Raw genomic sequence first — 23,736 nt, 5'->3', positions numbered from 1 at the left:
TCTAGCCCCTGGAGGAATCCTTAAACTCTAAAAAAATGGAATTGTATAAATGAACACAGCACACACATATTGCTTGAATTAGACAAACAGCCATTTGTTGCATTGTTCCCGGGAACACTGGAGCATGATGCCATGAGTCTGCTAGCGTTCTCGGGAGTCCTGTTGGATTTGGGGTGGCGCCATGTGAAATGTAATTAGAGAATGACAATTTGCATTGGAATCTGAAAAGAATCAGAACTGACAAAGCTGGGCATGGTGGCTCAGCTCACACCTCTATCACCTCTAATCCCGGCTCTTGGGAGGCTAAGGCAGAAAGATTAGGAGTTCAGGCTTATCCCTGATAAATACAGAGATCAAAGCCAGTTTGAGGTACACATGAGAATCTATTTCAAACACACACAAAAGAAAGAAAGAAAGAAAGGAAGGAAGGAAGAAAGGAAGAGAAATTGTGTTGGCCAGACCCAGCATACAAGAGGCTGACGCAGGAGGATGCTGAGCTGTTGCAGCATAAGGGAGTTATGGGATTCAAGCTGGGACCCGGGCGCTCTAAGCCCTGCCTGCTGGTCCTGGCCCTCTTGTCTACCTTCCACACAGGATCAAAGTCAGCAACACAGACGGCTGCACGTGGTGGCCGTCGTTGGGGGTGGGTGGTGGTGGAACAGCCATAAGTAAACTACTAGTTAGCACAAGGGTCTGGGTGTTGGTCAAGAAGCATACATAGCTCACCCACTAATGCCAGGTCAACCTTGGCCAAATGTGTGTTTGGAAGGATGGAGAGTTTAACAGAGGAAGGATGGAGAGTTTAACTGAAGGCATAGTGATCCTCAGTGAAGCCAAGGCACATGCATGGAAGGGACCTTCTTGTCCATCGCTCGGTTGTGAAGGAGGAAGCCTGAGCATGAAGGAGAAAGAGGTGACCTGATCCCAGAGTCAGGACAAAGATGCCCTCCACCTCAGTACAGCACAGACCAGAGTCAGTGCAGAGGGCTCAAAAAGAAGTAAGTAAAGGCATTTTGTATGAGCTGTGATACACTCTCAAAGGAAATATCTGCACTTTTGTCTGGAGCCTGAGGCACTGTCCACATCTCCATCTTATTGCTGTGGATTGGCCAGAAATCCATGCAGATGCCAACCCCACCTGTCACCTTAGATAAACTAGTTCTAAAACTTGGGTTGCACTGCTTGAACTCCAGACAGAAGAGTGTGTGATGTTCTGGAGGATTCCTGTGCAGCCAGCCCTTTACCTGGCTCCAGCCTGAATCAGCCACCCCCAACCCTCCCTGAACTCCTGTCTGCTCACACAAGGCAGGCCTGAAGCTACTGGAGGACAGGACACCTCTTGATGCCAGGATGATAGAGTAACACAGACTGGGTTGGCTGGCTGTAGAAATTCCTGCTCTTAAAACGTTCTAGGCTGTCACAGCCACCTCAACTGTACTCTTTCCCACTCTGCCCTCTCTAACCCCTCTGTCCCCTCCCCCCTCTCTTCTTTGACTCTCTTTATCCACCCCCCTCTGTTTTCCCAAACATAGCTGCCCCCAGTCTTGGGCATGACAATTCAGTACTTTGCTGCTCTGTCCAAGTCCAGGCCCTTATTGCAGGAGGCTGTCCCCGAGTGTCTTAGCTATTTTTCCGGAGGCATCTGGTCACATCATACCTGAGCTCAGACAGCTCCTTTATACAAACGGTGACCAGGCCCAGTGAGTGGTGCTACCCACATTTAGTGCCGGTCTTCCCACCTCAACCGAATCTAGGGAATTTCTCTGTACAGGTACACCCAGAGATGAAATAGCCCTTCATAGGTTGTCACAATAAGTTGACAATTAGCACCTACCACCACACTAATCAAACCCATGCCTGAGGATAATTCCTCTTCTCTCAGAATGGGCTGGATCAAGAGGCCACAGTGCTTGGGCCAGCAGATTACCTGTTGATTGGCGGAGTATGAGGCTCTGTCTGGACTCCAGTGTGCTGAGAGGCAGCTCCCCAAGGTGTGCCAGACTGAACTGTCTGTGGAAGCTGTTTTGATAGTAAGCAGTTTGTGAATTTTTTGCAGGTCAACTGGTATCTAGTGGAGGTCACCGCTGGCTGGATTGGATCCTGCAGTGACTATGTGTGTGGAAGAGGTTCCTTGTCAGTGTATTCATACCCGGAGAAGGATGCTGGCTCCAGACCTGGTAGCCCTGCCCTGTGGCAGCAGAGGGGAGTTAGGTTGTGAGATAGAAGGGAACCCGAGATGCTGTAGGGATACTTTCCAGAAGAATCCTCTAAGGTGTGCGCGGATTTTGAAAGACGTGTATAAATGGGGATAATAGGTGGGGAGGGGTCATGCCTGGCGAGGGATTGCAAAACCCAAAGCTCTGAAGGAAAGGGACGAGACTAATATTGGGCTCTTAAAGTGCGGCAGAGAAACGGACCTGCTTGGCACAACTCCTAAAGGGAGGACCCAAATTCACTTTCCTTCCGCTCTTAATGATACCGACACGCTTGGAAATGTTTGCTGAGTGATTAGAAGACGGACAAGACTTTGAGGATCGAAATACGGATGACAAGAGATCTTGCTCCTTGAGCCTGTTTCCTTTTCTGCCAAACAGGTCGGTCTCTGGCTCTCAGCTTTAGAAACCAGAATTCTAGGTTTGGGATGAGCACTGGACGCAGCTGAGTCGAGTCCACGAGGGCGCTGAGCCCAGCGGCTAAATCAGGTCAGCGAAGAGTCCCGGACGCTGGCCCCGACCCGCGACCCCGCCCAACCTCTCTTTGTTCCTCCAGGCCCCGCCCCCTCTGCGTAGCTCCCTCTCCATTGGCTAGAGGGCGGTTCCTGAGGCTACGGGGGGCGGAACTCTGGTGGAGGGCGGGGCCTGTCGCGCTTGCGCAGAGTCCTCCGGCCACTGCTCACACCGGTCTCTGCGCCGGGCCCCGACAGGGAGGCGATCACTGAGCAGCGCAGGGCCCCGCCCCGGGCTCCATTGTTGAAGCAGCTGGCTCTCCGCGGGCTGCGCTCCTCTCGGACGCCCTGAGTGCACGAGCCACTAGATCCTGAGGTGAGGCAGCGGCGGCTTTGAACCCAAAAGGGGCCAGGTGTCCCAGGATGTCCCCCGGCAAGGTCTTCAGGCAGGATATCCAGGCCGGGCAAGGTCCCCAGATAGGACTTGGCAGGGTAAGGTCCCCGAGGTTCTTCAGGGTGCTAGACAGGGCTGACCATGGACTCCTGACAGGGCAGAGTCTCCCCGGAGAGAGCAGGGTCCCTATAGAGGACTAGATAGGGTCTCCAGGGCTAAGTAGGGTCCCTGGACAGGACAGAGTCCCCAAGGCTAGGTAGGATCCCCGAGGCTCTGCAAGATTCTCAGACAAGGTTGGAGAGAGTCGGCGGGCAAGAGTGGTTTTCCAGGGATTGGGCATAGATCCTGGCATCGGATATCCAAAAGGCAGACCACGTCTTCGGACTTTCTGGGGCAGTCGCTAGACTGGACTGTGGTCCCTGGCTCGGCAGTCGACCGAAGCGGGTCAGACCGAAGCGCTGCAGGGATTGTGGCTGCCGCCTTGTGTTTCGGAGGGACGGGGACCCCGAAGGGACCAGCGCAGATGGACCCGAGCATTCGCGAGTCCGTGCGCCCTGGTATTGTCTCACTGCCGGGTGGCACCAGGGCTCTGCGCCTCCAGGTCCTGGTCACCCTACGAGTGGGCTCTTTTGGCCCTTCCTCTTATCTGTAACTGGTTGACTGTCACTGAGAGGGACTTGGGAGGAACCCTTGTGTGAGGCCTTTCCTTCCTAGTTCCCTATGTGGTGGGTGGCTCCGGAGGTAACTGCGTGGACTTTGTGTGTGGGGAAGCTCGCGGGTGGAAAGGCTGTTTCTGTCTTGTATTGATACGACTGAGTTCGTGTGTTACTGAGGGTGACAGTGTGGACATGCACGCGTGGGATTCTGGTCCCCCCGCTAGTGTGTGGGGGTCTTTCCTGTGTCCCATGGCTTGTCAACCCAGGCTTTGCCATTCCCAGCCCCTGCTTTGGGTGCACATTGGACACTGGTGTTTCGGTGATGTGAGCCAAGCCTTGTGCGTGCTGGGCGCAGTTGACCTGAAGAGGACCACTGCCACCCGTTCTTCAATGTATTGGTATTGTCCTTGCCCAGTGAGCTGAAGCACCGTGGGGAGGGGGGCGAGGAGGGAGGGAGGAAGGAACACGCTGCGCGCGTGCTCCCAGAGTAGCCTGCCCACGATCCTTCACCCTGCGGGTCCCTGGGGAGCGTGGGGCTGTCACTGTGCTGGGAGCCGCAGTTCAGCCATGGAGTTTCTTACCCAGGAGCCTTGCTGATTGGAGGGAGGGGAGCCTTTTGGCCCTCTGTTTCTTGATTTCTTCCGTTGGAAAAAAAAATCTGGAAAGCCAGAGTTGACTTTGTAGCTCCCAGCCAGCGCCTGGCAAGTGGAGGAAACTCTCCCAAGAACTTGGCGGGCTGCAGAGTGCATTTGAATCAAGAAAATCCACACCCAGGGAACCAAGCCAAAGCAGTTACAGTTGGAGATCAGATTTATGAAGGCAGCCCTGGGGTGAAGTCTAGGGAGGGGACCTGATGATGCTGCCCCTCGGGCTGTGCTCTCCTCAGTTACTAACTAAAGTGGAAGCCATTTATTAGTTACCGATGGATCCTTTTAAAATCCACTTGTCATATCTCAGGGATGATGGTGGTGGTGGTGGTGTGTGTGTGTTGAAATCAGGATAGTGGTTTTTTGGAGAGGAGAGGAGAGGGCAGGCGGCAGTTGGAGCAAGGAGTTTCAATAAGCAACATGCAATTTGTTCTAAAAGATAGCCCATGTCTAATAGCAGGGATGCAAAGAAAACTGAGCTTCTAGCCATCGTGGCCTCGTTATAAATCCACACTTAGTCTCTGGCCTTCCAGCAGCTCATCTCTGGGTGCTTAGCTCTTGCCAGCCTTTGCCTCTCAGTACTTTCTCCCAGAGACCTCCTGAATTAGTTGTGTCCTTCAGGACCTACCCTGTGAATTAAAGAGACATTGTGAGTTTGGGCCAAACGTGGTTACCTGACATAGCTTGAAAAAATGCTCTAATAGACACAGACCCAGTCTGAGCCCGGAGCAGGCAGGAGGTAGGGTCAAATGAGAGGTCCTTTGTCTACACCACAAATCCAGGTATTTTCATGTTGTTTTAAAGCTACAAAGCTTTGACTCTCCAAAGCCATTTAATTTTTTTTTCTGTCTGACTGAGGTGTTTTATGGTGTAGAGTACTTGAACAGAGTTTATTGAGTCTAATTTTGGCCCTGAAGTTGATTAATGTTCTGTTCCTGGGTAATTTCTTCTCTGTGTTTTAGCCTTCTCACCTTTGAGGGTCTTAAACTAGACAATTTTAAAGAACATTCTTGGCCCTTAAACCCTTCATTCTTCTAACCAAATATAGCAGAGGGAAGTTGGCCTGTGGCAAAGGTATAAATACAGGAGATATTTGAAAAATGTAGTCTAAAGAACAAGTTACTTCCTTGCTTCTCAGTTTTTTGTTTTTTGTTTTTTTTTTAAACAAAGGCTGCACAAGGGCCAAGGGCCAAGGGAAGGCTCAGAGTCAGGGGTACTGGCTGCTTTGCAAAGGACCTAGGTTTGAGTTCTTACACCCACACAGTCTAGATCTAGGGTATCCAACGGTGTCTCTGGCTTCCATGGGCACTGCGTGCATGTGGTACACACACACACATGGAGGCAAAACACCCATAAACATTAAGTAACAATTTTTTTAAAATGTTGGGTGTCTGTGATGGGAGCTTGCACTTTTAGGTGTTGTCTTGCATACTTTTTAAAAAATTAAAATTAAATTTTTGACCTTTTTGAAGATTTACACCTCCCTCTGTATGTGTGTGTGTGTGTGCACACGCTGGAATGGTGTCAGAGGTCAGAAGAAGGTGTCAGATCCCCTGGATCTGGGGTTGCAAGCCAATGTGAGCCTCCTGGGTGCTGGGAGCAGCCAGCACTGTTGACCATGAGCTGCCCCTCAGGCATCGTACCACTCTTATTCCCAAGGCATCACTCCGGCCCTTTGCAAACCCTTTATAATTGTGTTTTGTTTGCATCCTCATTGTATCATATTTCCCCCTTAATGAAGTCGTTGGGTGTGGATCTGTTTTCAAGAGCATCTGCTGGTCTGTTGTCACATGAAGCCTGCCAACTGTGTGCATTTCCCGGTCCCAGTTTATAGCTGAGATTTTATCTGGGAGACTCTGAAGCAAATGGAACTTTGAGAGTGCCCCGAGTAGATATCTCGGGCTCTGTCTAAACGTTGAAAGTCTTATTTGATCTTAGTGCATGTAAAAAGAGTCATCATCAGACATGTAGGGTTAGGGAGAGAAGTTCTGGAGGAGAAACCAACCCTTCAATGCTAGTTTGTGTGCTTGTGTGGTGAGGTGAGAATTCGCTGTGTAGTGCCTGGTGTCTGTCTATAAAAAGGACACAGTTCGCTCAGCTACTTCGATAATGACAGGGATTGAAAGTAATGATGGCAAGTCCATCCACGGGTGATGCCCCTCACTGCAACATTTACTCAGGATATATCCACCTTTCAGCTTGAATCTCTTTTGTCTCCTCAGTACTCCACATGATTTGCTGTGCAGGGGAAGTCTACTTTATGAGGCGTCTTTAAAGTCCGCTGCATTTTCTCTGCGGTTTTCTTTCTTTCTTTTTAAATATTTAACTTGACCCTAGCCCCCTCAGGCTCACTGTGATGAGTACTTTTCGTTTGTAGCCACCTTGATTTCTGTCCAGATGGAGCGACAGGGCTCTCTGTGGAGAGACTGCACAGGGGCAGAGTTAGATTTGGACAGTCTCAGTACGGTCCTCTTGCCCGTGTTCACCCATCACCAAACACATCATGTTGGTTAGGGACCATCTGTCCGCAGTGTCTGGGATAGTTCTGTGACTGCCAGGAGGGTTTAAACCATGATGTCACTTCCCCTTTTTTTCTGGAGTTTGATACCTCTGTGATCCATAACAGTGGAGGAGTGACTTTTCTCAGACTGTATGTCTAGGTCTGTGCTGTTCCTACCACCCAGGGTTTCCTGGGTTACCTTTTCCATCATTAGGTTCCTGTGTCTGTTATTGCAGTTGGTCCCAGAACCTTCCTGTGTGTTGACAGGATGTAGATGTCAGTGGCATTAAGGATAGCTTCCTGTAGTTCTCCAGGAGGGGACCTGAGTTAGATTTCAGCCCTAACAAGGCTCCTTAAGTCAGGTTCTCTCAGCTTCAGTTCCTTAATCTGTGCAAGCGCATTAGGTCTTAGCAATAGTTTAAAAACAAGCAACCAACCAACAAAAACAAGGAGATTGTTTGGGAGATCCATTGCAACTACAAGATAGAGGATTTTTTTTAAGTTTTAAAATACTATATTGCCAAAGTTATAAGAGAACGCTGCATCAAGGTTCAAGTTCCTCTGCTTTTCTATAGACATGCAGTGTCCAGGATATGGTGTCAGGAAACTTTCCTGAATGATGGGTACCATCTGAGAGACATTTTGGGGGAAATCATCAAGTTCTAATTGCAGTTTGGTTATGTAGTTCTTGTGAAAACAAGTGTGTGTGTGTGTGTGTGTGTGTGTGTGTGTGTGTGTATGTGTGTGTGTGTGTGTGAGAGAGAGAGAGAGAGAGAGAGAGAGAGGGAGACAGACAGACAGAGACAGAGAGACAGAGAGAGACTGAGAGAGACTGAACTTTTGATGGTTTCTGTAATAGTTCAGGACCACAAGCACATTCCTTTTTGTTTTTGTTTACTTGACACAGGGTTTCTCTGTGTAGCCCTTGCTGTCCTGGAACTCACTCTGTAGAACAGGCTGGCCTTGAACTCAGAGATCCACCTGCCTCTGCCTCCCGAGTGCCACCACCACCCGGTTTACAAGTTGCTCCTTTTAATGACTGATTTCTTTCTTGATGTTTTGGCTCCTAAGGGACCTTCATGGAGACTGGGAAAGGCAAAGGTCAAGGCAGTCAGAGGCCAAGGCCAGGAAAGCAGCCACTTGTTACAACTCAGTGTCCCACTAGTGAGGAGCAAGTGTCAGGCTGGGTCCAGCTCTTGTAACACGAGGTTTGATTGGGCCATTCTCTCCCCAAGACTTCTTGGAAGGTGTAAAGTGTCCCAGGCCCAGTTGTCAGCTTGTTCACATTTCTTCACCAGCTTCTAGTGAATACTTTTGTTGCTCTAGTGTTCTAACAGGAGAACAGAGAGGCTCGCAAACTCAGCAGTGGGCTTCAAAGAATTTCTGTCCAAAAATGTGAATGCTAGCGTGCACTGTCCTATGAGGCATCGACAGACACACAGAATTTCTGTGGTGTGGGGAGGCACAGTGCTGTGGCTCAGCACTGTGACCAGTGACTCAGACAGGAAGAAGCAGGCCCAGTCCAGCAGGAGAGCAGACTTGTGCTCCAGCTGAGCACAGCCATTCTTTCCTATGGGGGTTGATGCTTCAATTTCCCGGGAACACTTATTGCTGGACTTGCAGGGTAAAGGAAAGGCAGTGCATTCTGGGAAACTTAAAGGTTGTAGTGTCCTAGGCAAATCAGAATTCCAGAAATTGGTGACTGTAAGGAAGGCCAAGATTTGTTGTTTTGGGTGGAATGTGGCCATCCCTGCCTTTTGTGGTGTGTGTGTGCGCGTGGCACATATGTGTGTGTGTGTGTGTGTGTGTGTGTCACTGAAACTGAACCCAGGAGGTTGGGCTTGCTAGGCAAGTTCTTTGCTATTACTTGAAACCCTAGCCCCCAGCCCTGCCTCTAGCTTTAAGGAAGTCACTGAACGCCACACTGCTGGCTACTCTAGTTCTCTCACAGCTGATGTCTCTTTTTTAGTTTCCTATTGCTGCTCTGACAACCACAAAGTTAACTGCATCAAGGAACACACACTCCATCTCACACTGTTCCCGAGTGCAAACTGTCAGGGTAGCGATGCTCAGCTCTAGAAGAGAGTTGCTTCCCGGCTCAATGTGTCATCGGCCATTAAACTTTTCTTACAGCCATAGGTGTGTGTTTCCATTTCCCCATCAGTCAGACCATCATTCACTCTGAAAAGCTGTCCCTTCCTTCCTCCCTCCCTCCCTCCCTCCCTCCCTCCCTCCCTTCCTTCCTTCCTTCCTTCCTTCCCCCCCTCCTCTCTCCTCTCCTCCCCCCCCCCCCCCCTCCCTCCCTCCCTCCCTCCCTCCCTCCCTCCCTCCCTCCCTTCCTTCCTTCCTTCCTTTCTTTCCTCCCTCCCTCCCTCCCTTCCTTCCTTTGCCACATGTGACCCTCATCACATCAGACTGTGGCCTCCTGTCAAAGATGTGTGATATCCCTTATGCATAGTGCTCTTCTACCCAGAGAAAGTTCCAAAGTTGATCTGAAGGCTGATGTGTTGAGATTGACCACCTAGATTACACAGGAAGAGTCAGTTTGTTATGTATTGTGACAGCCACAGGTTCCAGGGTTTGGGCATGGGTGTTTATGGTGGTTAGTCATTCTGCCCACTGAAGTCACCTGGTCCTCTTACTGCAGCATCCTGTGAGGTTGCTTTGTTACTGTCCATTCACAGACGTGTAAACTGAGGCACCAACACTTTAAACAAATTGTCAGGGACACAGAGATTCCGTTGTGTTTGTACATATGAGTGTGTGTGTAGTGTGTGTGCACATGTGCACATGTGCTGGAATATGAAAGCCAGAGGACAACCTTCAGGAGTAGGTTTGCCCTTTCCATACTAGGATCTGAGGACCAAACTCAGGCTGTCAGGCTTTTGTAGCAAACGCTTTTACCCTGGAGGCAGAGCAGGATGTCATGCATTCCAGGTCTGCCTGGGCTACATTGAGAGTTTCAGGCCAGGTTGCATGGGGAGAAACCCTGTTTCGAAAACAAAGGCATATTGTTCTGACTTTCTGTGAAGGTTTACAGTATCAGAGACAGATCAGCCATATACAGCTCGGGTTTGTTTTGGAGCACCGATGTGGCCTGCTGAGCTTAGAGTTTTGCCAAGAAATCCTTAGAGAGATTCTGTTGGTGGAAGAAACACCCAGGTGGGGAATTTGGGACCTTGCCTTTCCTAGGGTTAGATGGAGGATCCCTTCTTTCTGGAATGAACTCAGCCTAGCCAGCTCAGCTGTCAGTCACGCTCTAAGGGTCGGCACATCCACTGTTTCAAGATGCAAGGGAAGCCCAGTAGATAATGCCTGGGTCTCCTTAATGGGGGTCAATGTGTCTCTGGGCAAGGGGCGGGCAAGGGGCCACTCGAGAGGACCACCGAGTGAGTGTAAGACCAAGCATGGCCCTTTGTGATGGTTTCTCATTTAAGTCCAATTCCTGCCCACCCCCATCCCTGTGTAGCAAAGGACAGCTCTGCTCTGAAAGGAATTTTATGAGGAACCATAATCAACTGGAATCTGGGTTGGGGTGCAGCTCAGCAGTGGAGTGCTTGTCGAGGGTGCACAATGCCCGGAGTCTCACCCTCACCTCTTTCAGAAGAAAATAGTCAGAGTAAAAAGAGCCCCAAACTTTTAAGTTTAAGATAGATTCCGAGCTTGGTGGACTTAGGAATGCCCTGAACTCCTGTGCGAATGTTTTGCGTGTGGGTGTGTTTCTCCTGTGAGAGGATTTACAGCTTTCCACGTGTCTTCAGAGTGGCTGGGCTCCCTAAAGTTTAGGAATGCGCACTTAGTACTATCGTCTTGTCGGTCAAGTCTCAGATTTTTGTTTAAACATTAAATACCCATTTTAAACACAGTTACACAAGCACACAGTTTTAAGAGTCAAAAGTTCTTCAAAGCTTAAAACAAAAACATAGCAGTCAACCCTACCCTTGTCCACCCCAGCTCTGATCCCTAGGGGCCATCACTTTTGAATGTTTTAGCAGAGAAGGGGAGGGAGAGATGGGAGAGGGGAGAGGGGAGAGAAACAGGGGGAGAGGGAGAGAGGAGAGGGACGAAGCAGGAAGTGGGAGCAGGGAGAGAGAGGGAGAGCATGTGAGGGTGCGAATGTGGAAGGGGAGGATTTGGATCACCCCCTTGCCCCCAACTCCCTACTTCTTTGCCCTCCACCCTCCTAAGTATAGTCTTGTGATAGTTCTACGGAGTAAGAAATGTAGACTTGGTTCTTGTTTCGATTCTTGGTTCAGAGCGATGGAGGGGATAGGAACATCTTCCCTTCTAATACTCGGTCTCAGTGCCCAAAGCATCCAAGGACCTTGGCATTACTAAGCCATAGAATTGCATAACCATGAGATGACAGGATAGAGGCGGCTTTAGGCTTGGGGCTGGCTGCCAGGAGCTTCCAGGGCAGGATGAGGGTGGAGAATCTCAGCCCTGCCCCCAGCCTCTGGGGAGCATGGGGCTAGAGGCTGAGCTAATCAGCAATGGCCAGTGTTGTAATCAGTCAGCTTCCATGAGGGAACCTCTACTAGAGCCCAACAATGGGCTTGCCAAGCTTGAGCTCACCTGCTATAGATGTCTGGGAATAACAGGAGGTCGCTGTGCCCTGGGAACCATTGTGTGTATTCCTTTTCAGGAAGAATTTCCCAACTTTTTCCTCTCTAGATCCTTGTATAAAGTTTTTTATTATGGTTTTTTTTTTGAGACAGGGTTTCTCTGTATAACAGTCCTGGCTGTCATGGAACTTGTGACATGAAGCTTTGTGACCAGGCTGGCCTTGAACTCACAGAGATCCGCCTGCCTCTGCCTCCCAAGTGCTGAAATTAAACAAAAATTTCGAAACTCCTATAGTCCTTGAGATATGTGGTTATACATACACACACAGACACATGCATACATACTATCCTGGTTTCAAAGATGTAGTTAGATTCTTTAAGAGCTATTTTATTTTGTAATTTGCATGTAAAATGTCTACATTTTAAATATAGCCTTAGTATGGTCACCTCCTCATTGCAGCTCCTTCTGTGACCTTCGTTGTTGGTTCAAAGGTTTCTGTGAAGTTTGTGGCTCTGAAGGGTTCTTCCTGATGTGTGTGCAGCCTGGGATTCAGTGATGCTGGAAATAGAACACAGTGTTCAGTGGGACTGAAGAGATGGCTCAGTGGTTAAGAGCACTTGCTGCTGTTGCAGAAGATGGAATTTAGTTCCCAGCATGCAGATGGTGGCTCACAACCATCTATAACTCTACTTCTAGGGGACCCGAAATCCTCTTCTGGCCCCTGCTAGTACGGGACACAAACGTGATGCACAGACTAACAATGCAGACAGTTTTGGTACTTTTCTATTGCTGTGATAAAGCGATGAACAAGGCAATTGAGAGAACAGTGGTTCTCAACCTTCCTAATCCTGCGACCCTTTCATACAGTCCCTCGTGCTGTGGTGACTCCCAGCCATAAAGTTATTTTCATTGCTACTTCATAACTCTACTTTGCCACTGTTATGAATCGTAATGTCAATATCTGATAGAGGGGATATCTGATTTGTGATCCCTGTGAAAGGGCCATTCAACCCCAAAGGGGTCGTGACTCACAGGTTGAGAACCAATGCTGTAGAAGCAGGCCTTTATTTGGGCTTAGGTTTCCAGAGGGCTAAGAGGCCATTATAGTAGGGAAGCCGGGAAGCAAGTGGCGGGCGTGGTGGCTGGAGTAGGAGGCTGAGAGTTCACTCCCTTACCTCAACTGCAAGCGTGAAGTCGCATGTGGAGACTTTAGATCTCAAAGTCGGCCTTCGATGACATACTCCCTCCTGCACGCCTGTTCCCCTTAATGCTCCCAAACAGTGCCACCAACTGGGGACCAAGTGTTCAAATGCCCAAGACTGTTGATAGAGACATTTCTCATTCAAATTGCTACACAGGCAAAACGTTCATACACATAAAATGAAAATGCCATAATTTTCAAAAAGAACACAGACACTCTGACGCGGTGAGAAGACAATTATGTGACTGAGAGTGACATGGGTTTGTGACCAACTTCCTTTTTTTGTTTGAGTCAGGGTATTGTAGAACCCAGGTTGATCTCTAACTCATTATGTAGGCCAACCCGGCCTTATTCCTGATATTCCTGTCTCTGCTTCCCGAGTGGGGGTGTAGTGGGTGTGCACCACCATGCCAGACTGACTCTCATTTATCTCCGATTCCAACTCTTCTTAGCATAGACGTTTATCATAGACATTTTTTGTAGACTGGCCCTTGTATGCCGTCAGATAATAAAGGAATCAGTGTGTTGTTCACTTACAGGCACATTTTTCTGTTTTCGCTCCTTTTGTTTTGCTGTGTTAGGCATTATTGAAAGGCGGGGCCTGGACCTTGTGCCCATTTCCATCCCTAACACCGAATCCCTAACACCAGCGTGATGGATGTCACTAGCAGGTGGGGGCTCTGCTAATCAGGGTCTAGATGAGGTGGAGAGGGGTTTCTGATGAGGTCAGTTCCCTGATGGCAAGAGACACAAGACAGCCTTATCGTTCCATCCTTGACACATGAGAAAGATGTCTGTCTTCAGGGCAGAAAGAGTGGCCTCACCAGGAGCCAGATCGTGACATCTCAGCTTCCAGACACCGCGAAATAGATTTCTGTTGTTCAGCCACCCTCGGTGTGAGAGTTTGTGTGGCAGCTGGCAGATGGATATAGACAGAGTTCGAGAATATTGATAGTGCCCTAAAAATAGATACAGCGTTACATTCTTTTGTCTATAGAGATGGCAGAGTGAAACCAGGCTCCCTGCATCAGACAGCTTCCCGTCTTCTCTTTTCCCATTGGTGATCTACAATCATACATGGCGTGATTTGTGTGTGTGTGTGTGTGGTGTGTGTCTAGCATCCGTCAGTCTTTTCCACTGTTAAGGTGCTGGGTAGAATCTCAAGTCTGCTTCAAGGCTCATAATCTGGGTGCAGACTCCCAGTTAGTTACCCTCATCAACTCATAATCAAGCCAGTAGCATCAACCTTTTTCTAAAGCACTTAGTGTCTTGTGCTTTTCAGTGTCCCTGTCCTGGCATGTGCTGTTTCTGCCCATTCATCCTTTACCACCGTTCACTCCTTCAAGAACTGTCTTTCCCCATGGCTCTGCGATGTCCCAGTCAGAGCTGCCTCTGAGCGCATCCTTCAACAGTGCTCCTTTCGACAGCACTTTCCCCTGATCTTGACTAGTGCGTTGCTTCTGCCTGTGAGGCAGTATTAGATTTTGTAGCTATGATAAAGCCAATGCCTTGACTCTAAGCAGTGCAGCAGTATTCTCAGGGCCTTTTCTTGGCTGCTCTGAAACCTTTGCTGCTCCCTTTGGAATGCCTCCAGAAGGCTGCATTCAGCTGAGCGTCCATAGATGAGTGTGTTCATTCATAGTGCACTGTAGAGTTGCACTGTCTTCCTGGACCGTCCTGGAAAGGTCATTCACATTCTTCTGGGAAAATGAACTGTACTGTGTTGTTTGTAATTCTTGTGGACTTTCATGGCCATGTCCGCAGATTGAATTCCTAGGTGTGAAATCAAAGGATGCACACATGTACAGTTTTCGATTGGCACACATGGATTTCCTTTATCAGGTTCTGTTTTGTTCTCATAGTGTGTGACTGCCCGTTTCCTCTTCCTTGGTCAAATGTTTTATTCTTTGATATTTTTCAGTTGGGAAAATTAGATAATACAATAATTTGATGGGTCTCATAGTACGTGTTAGACTAGGACCTGAGTTTGTCTTATAATTTCAGAGTTTGTGCACCTCCTGAGTACTACTGTGAAATTGACATATTGCCCTGATGGACTATAACTGTTGAGTTTAATTCCTCTTAGATGTTTTTCATTTATTTATTGTGTATGTATTTGTGGATTTGTGTGTGTGTGTGTGTGTGTGTGTGTGCACATGCACATGTGGAGACCAGAGGTCAACCCCTGGTGTTTCTCAGGAGTCGTCCAATTTATTTTCAGAGATAAAGTCCCTCATTGAACCTGGAGCTCACTCATTTGGCCAGGCTGTCTGGCCTTCAAGCCCCAGGGATCCTCCGGTCTCTACCCCAAGTGCTGGGATTGTAAGAGAGCACCCTTGCCAGAGTCTTCACGTTGTTGCTGGAGATGGAGCTGTGTCCTGCTTGAGTGGAAAGCACACTGAATGAGCTATTCCCTCTTGTCTCTTCTAGAGTGCAAACATTTTTTTTTCCTGTAAGGGAATTTCAGATTTAGAGAAAATTTTAAAAACATTAGGTACAGACCTGAAAATGCACTTCTGATAACTAGACACTGGGGCTGAGACACCTGTCAGTGCAGGGGGACCAGTGCCTGGGGCTCCCCAGCTCTGAGAAGTCTTTCTGAAATATTAAGCCTGCACTAGTGGCCGCTGCTTGCCCTGCAGGCTTCGTGGCACAGCCCCCGTATGAAATGCGTGACATCAGTTTTTGCCTGAGTATTTATAGGAACTGGAGCCAGCTCCGTGGGTCACTTTTGTGCTGTAGATTATTGGGGGAAATTATCTACAGCTCTCCTGTCTAATCCACATTGCTTATGTCAAGGTGTTGCTGATTTTTTACACACTGTCAAAGAGATGGCCCAGGTAGGTGAAGTTGGTAGTGGGGAGGATGGGAGTTGTGAGGTGTCTCTCAGTCCACTCTCTCTCCTCCAAAACCATCTCTTCCCATGCTTTAAAAAACATTTTTTTCCTGCCGGGTGGTGGTAGTGCATGCCTTTAATCCAAAGGGGGGGGGGCAGAGGCAGACAGATCTCTGGGAGTTCGAGGCCAGCCTGGTCTACAGAGTGAGTTCCAGGACAGCCAGGATTGTTTCACAGAGAAACCCTGTCTTGAAAAAAAAAATTCTCAAGATAAAAATCAAACAACCATTTGGCTATTTTGTATACTCTTTGCTGAGTTATCTAAACAGAACCCGAGGAAGCTTCTGTGTGGCTCCAGTTGAGACACTGACTTCTATGCTCACCGTGCCTTGCCATTCTCCCTGCCAGGCTTCTAGTCCACCTGAGGCAAGTGGCATTAATCCTGATAGCAATGAGGCAGTGTACCTTTGTGGGTAAAGGAACTTCCATGGTCAGCAAGCGACACAGTAGACACAGAAGGGTGGAATCTGATCCCCAGCGGCCTCTTTCATCCAAATGGGTGGAGGCTCGGCTGACAGAGAGGTAGCCAGCGTTTGGAGGCAGGCTGAAGTGAAATATGCCCATCACACTAGATAGTTGTTGTGCACCGGTCACTGCCTCTGCTGACCTTTCCTCTGCAGTGTTGACACCAAGCCACTCTGTCTGCAGAAACTGTGCTCAGGGTTCAGCTGCACAGTTTGTAATGCGGTGACACACCCTCTGGAAGCAGCTCATAGTGATGGCTTCTGTGCGTTTAAGTAGGAAATTAAACCCTGATAAAGTGCACATGCTTGTTAAGGGACTACAAGGGCAGATACATCTGGGAAGAAAAAATTGCAAATAATGTATTGGATAGAGGATTAGTATATATAGCACATAAAGAACCCTCCAAATTCAATAGTGAAACAATTCAACTAGAAAATGTTTAAAAAGAAAAAAAAATGGAGAGATATTTCACCAAAGAGGAATGCGCAGGTAACCAATAAGTACGCAAAAGTCAGCCAGCGTGGGCTGGGGATCTGTCTCAGTGGGAGAGTCCTTGCCTAGTATGTGTGAGGCTCTTTGGGTTTAAAACTGCTGAAAAAATCCCAAACCACAACAACAGTAACAAACCTGTCCACAGTTAGAAATCACTAAAATAGTTGGGTGGTGGTGGCGCATGTCATTAATCCCAGCTCTCTGGAGGCAGAGGCAGGTGGATCTCTGTGAGTTCGAGGACAGCCTGGTCTACAAGAGTACCAGGACAGGCTCTAAAGCCACAGAGAAACCCTGTCTTGTAAAAAAAAAATCACTAAAATAAAAAATAGAAAAAATAGTAAGAGGAAATGCTGTGTGGAGCTGGGTCAAAGGGGCTGGTGGGAAAGGAAAGTGGGGTGGTCCTCCAAAGACGTGTTGGCAGTCTCTCAGAAGCTAAACCGGGAGTTGTATGAATGGGCAGTTGCACTTGAGGACATTTATCTCCGAGAAAAGAAAACGTGTTCACTCCAAACCCGTTCGTGTATATACACGTCCTCGTTGTTTTATTCCGGAGGCATCAGGCGAGACCAAACAACCGTGGTCCGTGCGCATGGTGGATGGGAGATGAGTTGAGTTCTCCAGTCTTTCAAGCCTCTGTCATTCGTTTGAATTATGCATGTGTGTGCATGTGCGTACATCTGAGTGCGTGTGTGCACGTGAGTGTAGGTGTTGTCTGAGGAGGCCAGAGCTGTCAGATCGTCTGGCACTGGAGTTGTAGGTGGTTATGAGCTGCGTGGCATGGGTGCTGAGACCTGAACTCGGGTCCCCGGTAAGACCAGTGTGTGCTTTTTCACCTCTCGGCCATGTCACCAGGGACGCATTGTCCTTTCTACACCTTTTCATATCTGTGTTTGATGGGACTTCATGTCACCTTTCCTCAAGCACACCTTTCTGAGGGACGCATGTGGCTGTGACAGTTGGTGTCACTGTCCCTCTCCCTCGGCAATCCTCCTCACACCCCTCCCTCACTGCATTAGATCGGTCTGTCCAAGTCACAACTAAAGGAACCTTGGATAGTGGCCTATGCGCTTTCCAGATAGCGCCGGAAATCCATAAGTTGCTTTCTGTGAGGAAGCTGGAAGACGTGAGAGATTTCTGTTTGCAGTCTTAAGGTCAGGGAAGACTCCCAGCCCCACAGGGATTGTGTGGCACACTGGCTGAAGTCCTGGCTCTGGAGTCAAAAGATCCTTTATGTCTTGCTTCTAACAAGAGGGGGTGTTTTTGGGAAACTCACTGAATTTTTGTGAATTTGTTGTTTTTATTTTTAAAGTTATTTTTAACTTGTGTGTGTGTGTGTGTGTGTGTGTGTGCATTGCATCTGAACGCAATGCTTTCAGAGGTAAGGAGAGGGTGTTGGGTCCCCATGGAGCTGGAGTTCCAAGCACTATGAGGCATCACTAGTGGGTGCTGGGAAGTGAAGTTGGGTCTTCTCCAAGAGCAGGAAGTGCTCTGAACTGCTGAGCTATTACCCATCCTCTAGGTTTTATTCTCAATGAACCTGGAGCTGATGAAGCAGTATGTCCCGCAAGGTCCCAGGGAGAGCAGGTGAGATACGCTGTGATACTGCTCCACAGCCTCTGGGGAATACAGCTGTGTCAACAACGTTTCTATAACATGAAGAAGGCACATCTGTAATTCTGCCTGAAGACCTGAAAGGTACAGTGTGGTCATGCCTGTGACCCCCTGGGTGAGGTCCAGCCTGAGGCAGCCCACTTAGGTCTTCACAGCAAGCTGCACTAAGCTAAGACACCTGCCCCACGGTGCAGCTGTGGGAAGGAGGCACAAGCTCCTGCCTGCATGTGGTGGGGTGTCCCCAGTGGGGAGGGGCAGGAATGCACATTGTGCCCTTCAGAAAACAGCCCTCTCAGCTCCCTGCCCTCCAGGCAGTCTCCACTCCTAAGAAGGAGGACAGGAGAGAGAGGAGTCAGTTTTTGGTAACCTGCCAAAGCCTTCCTCAGCCAGTCTGTTCACAGAGTGACCCGCATGACAAGTAGAAGACTGTGAGAGGCAGATGGATCCCGTCGGCTCAGTGCTTTCTGGCTTTTGTGGCCTCAGAGCAACCAGTGACAGGGCTGCCAGCATGTTGGCTTTCTAAGAGGCTGAGACAATGAAAGGAACACAGGGGGCAGGGGGTGGGGTGGGGTGGCATCCAGGGAGATACTGGAGCCCTCTCTTCTTATATTAATACATGTCTTAGCCAACCCAAGCACCATCCATTACAGTCCCTGACAGCAAAGGACCTCTAGAAAGATCAGCGATGCAGGAGAACTTGCAAGGTTTGCAAAATGTAGGCTTGAATTGCAATTGCGAAACACATGCAGGTGTGAAACACCTTAAATGTTCTCTCAGCTGGCGTGTGTGTGTGTTTCTACTTCCTTTTCCATCTCCTAAGAATGGACAAAGTGACTCTTCACTTACTTTCCTGATCGGTGGCTGGAATTCCTTTAATAACCTCTCTGTTCTGAGGGGGATTCTGCAGCTACAGCATCCCCAGCTTTCTGTTTTGTGCCCTCCTTTCTCGGTCCCCGGGGCTCAGAGCAGAGCCAGCAGTGACACTGAGGGAGTAGAGCAAGCAGAGCTGTCTTGTTTTGTGCTGCTGTGGCCTCCATCTCCCCCCTTTTTAAAAAGGGAGATCTGAACCGTTGGTGTGCTTTGGGGTATGTGTAGGCAGCTGCACATGAATGCATGTGGTTCAGACATGAATTTCCTTTCAGAATTCCCCGGGCTCAGTTAGTCCCTAGGCTTTTGGCAGGGAGAAACAGGAAGTATTTTGTGTAGAAGTCTACACCCAAATTTCTCTTCACCTGTGAGTTTATTTGGTTTGGCCTGGCATAAATCAGAGATCTTGGTTTCTTTATCCAAAAGAAGAGAGCAAACACTCCCGTGTTGTCAAGGGTAGAGGCTGCCTTGTCTGAGCCATTCTCTAGTGCTCAGAATCTCAATGAGTATGTTGAGTGGGCCAAGTGTGTCAGCGCCTGGGACAAGGGCTTGCAACCCTGACTGCCTCTGGGGTTTCTGAGAAAAGCACGCTTGCTTATATACCAGGCCAACTGAGGTAGGATCTCTGGGTGCGGAGTGTAGGGAGCGGTTGCTTTGAAGGTCTCTGTACAACAGAGGCTAAGGACCTTGGTCTGAGGTGGACAGCTGTCGCCGGTAGACAGCACTGCTGATGCTACCTCTCTCCAGCTGTGCCTTCTTGCAAATCATGCCAGCATCATGCAGACAACATGGGAACAGCTTGCTACTCCATCCTACTGGAATCTTCCACCAGCATACTCACTGACCTTCACTCTGTTCTGACCCCTCTCCCCTCTCTCCATGGAGGAGAAAGTTGATAGTTAATTTTGCAGGCCCACCGTACATCCCATTTCAATGGTGCAGGATAGCCTTGAGTATCAAGTACTCAGCAGGTGTTTACTGCACTCTTGTCCCCCCAGGACTGTGTGGGATGTTTCAGAAACAGCAGTACTTCCTTAGCAAGGGCTGGTCCTCAGCCTCACCAAATGCTGTGTAATTTTAGGCCAATGTTTAAGTTTATCTACACCTAATTGGCTTCCCCTATGAAATGGATATTGGGCTGTTGTTGTCCAACAGGACTGTCTGAGGTTTTCTATGCGAATGTATATAACGACTCAGCTCAGTGCCAGCCCTGGAAGCACTTAGTGACTGACGGTATCATGGCCCCACCACCCTTGTCATCCTTGTCATATTCCAACATAAATATTGAGAATTGGTTTTAGTTTTCTTTCTGTTGCTGTGATGAACACCACGAGCAAAAGCAACCTGAGGAGGAAAGGCATTTGTTTGGCTGATGCTTCCAGGTTAAAACCCATCACGGCGGGAAGTCAGGGCAGGACCTAGAACAGAAGGCTTGGAGGAATGCTGCCTCCTAGCTCCTCGCTGGCTCACAATCAGCTGTCTTTCTTACACAGCCCAGACACACATGCCTAGGGATGGTGCTATCCATGCTGTGTTGGGCCTCCCATATCTATCATAAATCAAGACAGCCTCTCACAGACACAGCAATAAACCAATTGTATTGAGGCAATCAAATGAGATTCCTTCTTCCAAGGTGTCTTTAGGTTGTGTCAAGTTGGCCATAAAACCAAACAGGTCAGAGGAAATAAACTTGTCAACGACAACACACTCTTAGCTCTTGAACCGCACATATTTTTATTTTAGATTTTAACTGGTAGCATTAGTTTACTACTAAAATATTGTGCCCTGGGATACTTGAATTTCAAATGAATATACCCAAAGGATTTTTATAGTTGGGCCATTGCTACTAAAAGCTGATTTTAACCTCCGCGAATGGGCAGCCTTGCTGTTTGGTCCATTGCTTTGCTTTCTTCTCCTGAACGCTATGCTGTGAGTTCCGTGACCACTGTCTTAGCAATGTTCTATTTCTGTGAAGAGACACCATGACCATGCAACTCTTTTTTTGTGTTGGGGGGAGGGGGTTGAGACAGGGTTTCTCTGTTTAGCTTTGGAGCCTGTCCTGGAACTCGCTCTGTAGACCAGGCTGGCTTTGAACTCACAGAGATCTACCTGCCTCCTGAGTGCTGGGATTAAAGGCATGTGCCACCACTGCATGGCAACTCTTAAAAAGGAAAATATTGAATGAGGGCGGGTTTACAGTTTCAGAGGTTTTTGTCTATTATTATCATGGTGGGAAGCATGTGTGTGTATGTGTGTGTGTGTGTGTGTTTGTTTTAAAGATGTTTTGAGGATTCCAGCCCTGTATTTCTCTGAGTTGTGCTCAGGAAATTAAATGCCATTTTGTGACATTGGAGTGTTTTTTGACCTTTGCTAGGAGCATGTACACAGGCTAACTAAAGCATTTACTGGGGAAAAAAAATCTAATTGCTTCACTGTGTGGTAAGATTGGGTGACACTGTGGGAAATTAGATTATAACAAATTTAAAAGACTCATGAAAATAAATCAGTCTCTAACACACCATTCCGCAGAAAGAGACATCAGCTGAGAGAGGGCAAACATGGCAGTGTGCTAATATGACGCCAGTCCTGGCTCTTCTTCCATAGGCAGCACGTGCCCAATTCCCAGATTCTCCATTCTATTGGCTCAGGACACAGCCTTACCTTATGAGTAACGTGGGGCTCAAGACTTCTCTGATCCTGGGCTCAGTCAGTTGTTCCTTTCCATCCTCAGAGTCCCGAGACAATCATCCTCCAGCCACTGGGGAGGGACACAGCACCTCCTGCTTGTCTGTGGCTCTGATGAACTCTAAGTGCACCCCGTGTGGAAAATGCGCCACAACCATTTACCTCTTACAGCATCAAAACCATCAGAAAAAGATGCCTCTTCTGTTGAACCCGTCTTTTCTGAGTGACCACGTGGAGGCGTGAGGCAATGGAGGGAGATGGGCGTTGGTGTCATCCAGGCCTCTTGTGGACCACCACGTTTGGCTACGTGCGTGGTTCCACGCCACTTTCCTTTGCTGGGAGGAGACTGCTCTGATTTCATCTCACCCTGTTGCTATTAATGGCAATGGTGATTTCTTACAGACGGTTAAAACCTAAGATCTTATCTTCTGCCCCAAGGAGTCCTGTGAGAAGGGCAGACATGACTCCTCCTCCTTTCTACATGGTTTGCCAATGGCTCATAGAAGCTGCTGGCCTAGGGTACTGGTGGAGCTTGGAATAGGGCTGAAATTTGGCCTGAAATTTCTAGGGCCCCAGATTCTTAGAGTCAAGTCTGTTATTGCTATAAACCAGTAGTTCTCAACCTTCCTAATGCTGCAACCCTTTAATACAGTTCCTCATGTTGTGGTGATTCCCCAACTATAAAGTTACTTAGTTACTACTTCATAACTGTAATTTTACTACTGTTATCTATCATAATGTAAATATCTGGTATGCAGGATATCTGGCATATGACCCCTGGGAATGGGTCCTTTGGCCCAAAGGGAGGCCATGACCTACAGATTGAGAGCCAGTGCTGTAAGCAGTGATCCTGTGAGTTGGGATTCTACCTGAGTGATCCATCCCTATTCAGCCCTCCTTGTGAAGTGTCTTGTATTGCTGCAGTCATTTGCATTGCTGAAGTGCTTGGCTTGGTCCCACCTGTGTGTACATCTCATGAGTATGTGCTGTTAGGAGCCAGCTATGACAGTCAACCCAGAAAAAACTAAACCAAACCAAACCAAAAATCCAAGTTAAAGGAATTTTTACATGGGGCATTTTAATTTTTAAATCTCTTTCCATAAGTCGATCTGTTTGTCCCTTGCAATTCAATTTCAGCCCAGAAGAGCAGCTGTGTGCCCAGAGGGCTTTCGAACTTGAGCCCGTGACAGATGAACTTCATTTGTCGTTGTGCGAGTATGCTTTCCTTCTGCGGTTTTATTAGCCCTTCCTTCCAAGTGGAGTGGTTGGTTCTATAAAAGTCACACTGTCTTTTCAAAAAGTGTGACACTAATTTTATGGGACGATCTTGCGAAAGATGGACCTGCCAGCCGTCGAGCATGGTGCTCCAGGCTCAGCCTTGGATTCCTACCTTGGCAGTCCAGGAGAGAGAGGCGTCTTAGGGCTGCGAATGAGTGGTTCTAGGTCATTATTCTGAGTTTGGGTTGCCATTTCTTCCAGTGTGAGGTTTGAGTGTGGAGAGAGGCGGTAACTCCCTCCCTGTTGGTAAGTCCCGGGGTCTGGAGGCCCTCTGTCTTTGTTGTGTTTGCTCTCTTAGGAGAGGTGTTCCAAGGGTCAAAAAGATAATGTCTGTGACAGTGCTTTGTACTTTTCATTCTGGAAAATTCCAAACCTGCTTGTGCTTTTGAAGATGTTTCAGATGCAATCAAGCCCTGCACTGTCATGTTTTAACTGATTTAATGTCATCCTAGGCCGTGAGAACCAAGCCCTACTGTCATTAGCCCTGCTTTACAGGTAAGGAGCAGGGGGCACGAGAGAGTTAGAGACCTTGCCCAAGGCCACAGAACGCTTTTTAAACAATTATATCTTCATTTATTTTGACATTTTGAGACAAGGTGTCATGTGGTCTAGTTTGGCCTCTAACATGCTAAGAAGCTGAGGCTGCCCTTGAACTCCATCCTCCTGCCTCTACCTCTCACGTTCTGGGGTCACAGACATGTTCCACCACACCAGGCCTTCCATTTTATTTGTTATGGACACATGGTAATTGTAGGTGCGTGTGGAACAAGGGGGCATTGCAGCATGTGTGTATAATAATCAGATCTGATGGCA

At 48.3% G+C, this 23,736-nt stretch overlaps 1 protein-coding gene across 3 annotated transcripts in view; it reads left to right on the top strand.

Annotated features, from left to right (window-relative positions):
* The first annotated feature begins 2,873 nt into the window (after nucleotides 1-2,873).
* Nucleotides 2,874-23,736, top strand: part of Afap1 (actin filament associated protein 1) — a 114,537-nt gene continuing 93,674 nt past the window's right edge. For 2 of the 3 annotated variants that reach the window (XM_050141108.1, XM_050141110.1), the window contains exon 1: nucleotides 2,874-3,041. The gene's annotated coding sequence lies outside the window, so the exon portion shown is untranslated. The other variant, XM_050141109.1, reaches the window with a different exon arrangement.

Source organism: Alexandromys fortis, unplaced genomic scaffold, assembly GCF_014885135.2.
Source record: "Alexandromys fortis isolate MF-2015 unplaced genomic scaffold, M_Fortis_MF-2015_v1.1 scaffold_7, whole genome shotgun sequence".
In the NCBI taxonomy this organism is placed as follows: domain Eukaryota; kingdom Metazoa; phylum Chordata; class Mammalia; order Rodentia; family Cricetidae; genus Alexandromys; species Alexandromys fortis.
This window is presented reverse-complemented; position numbering and strand designations above follow the sequence as displayed.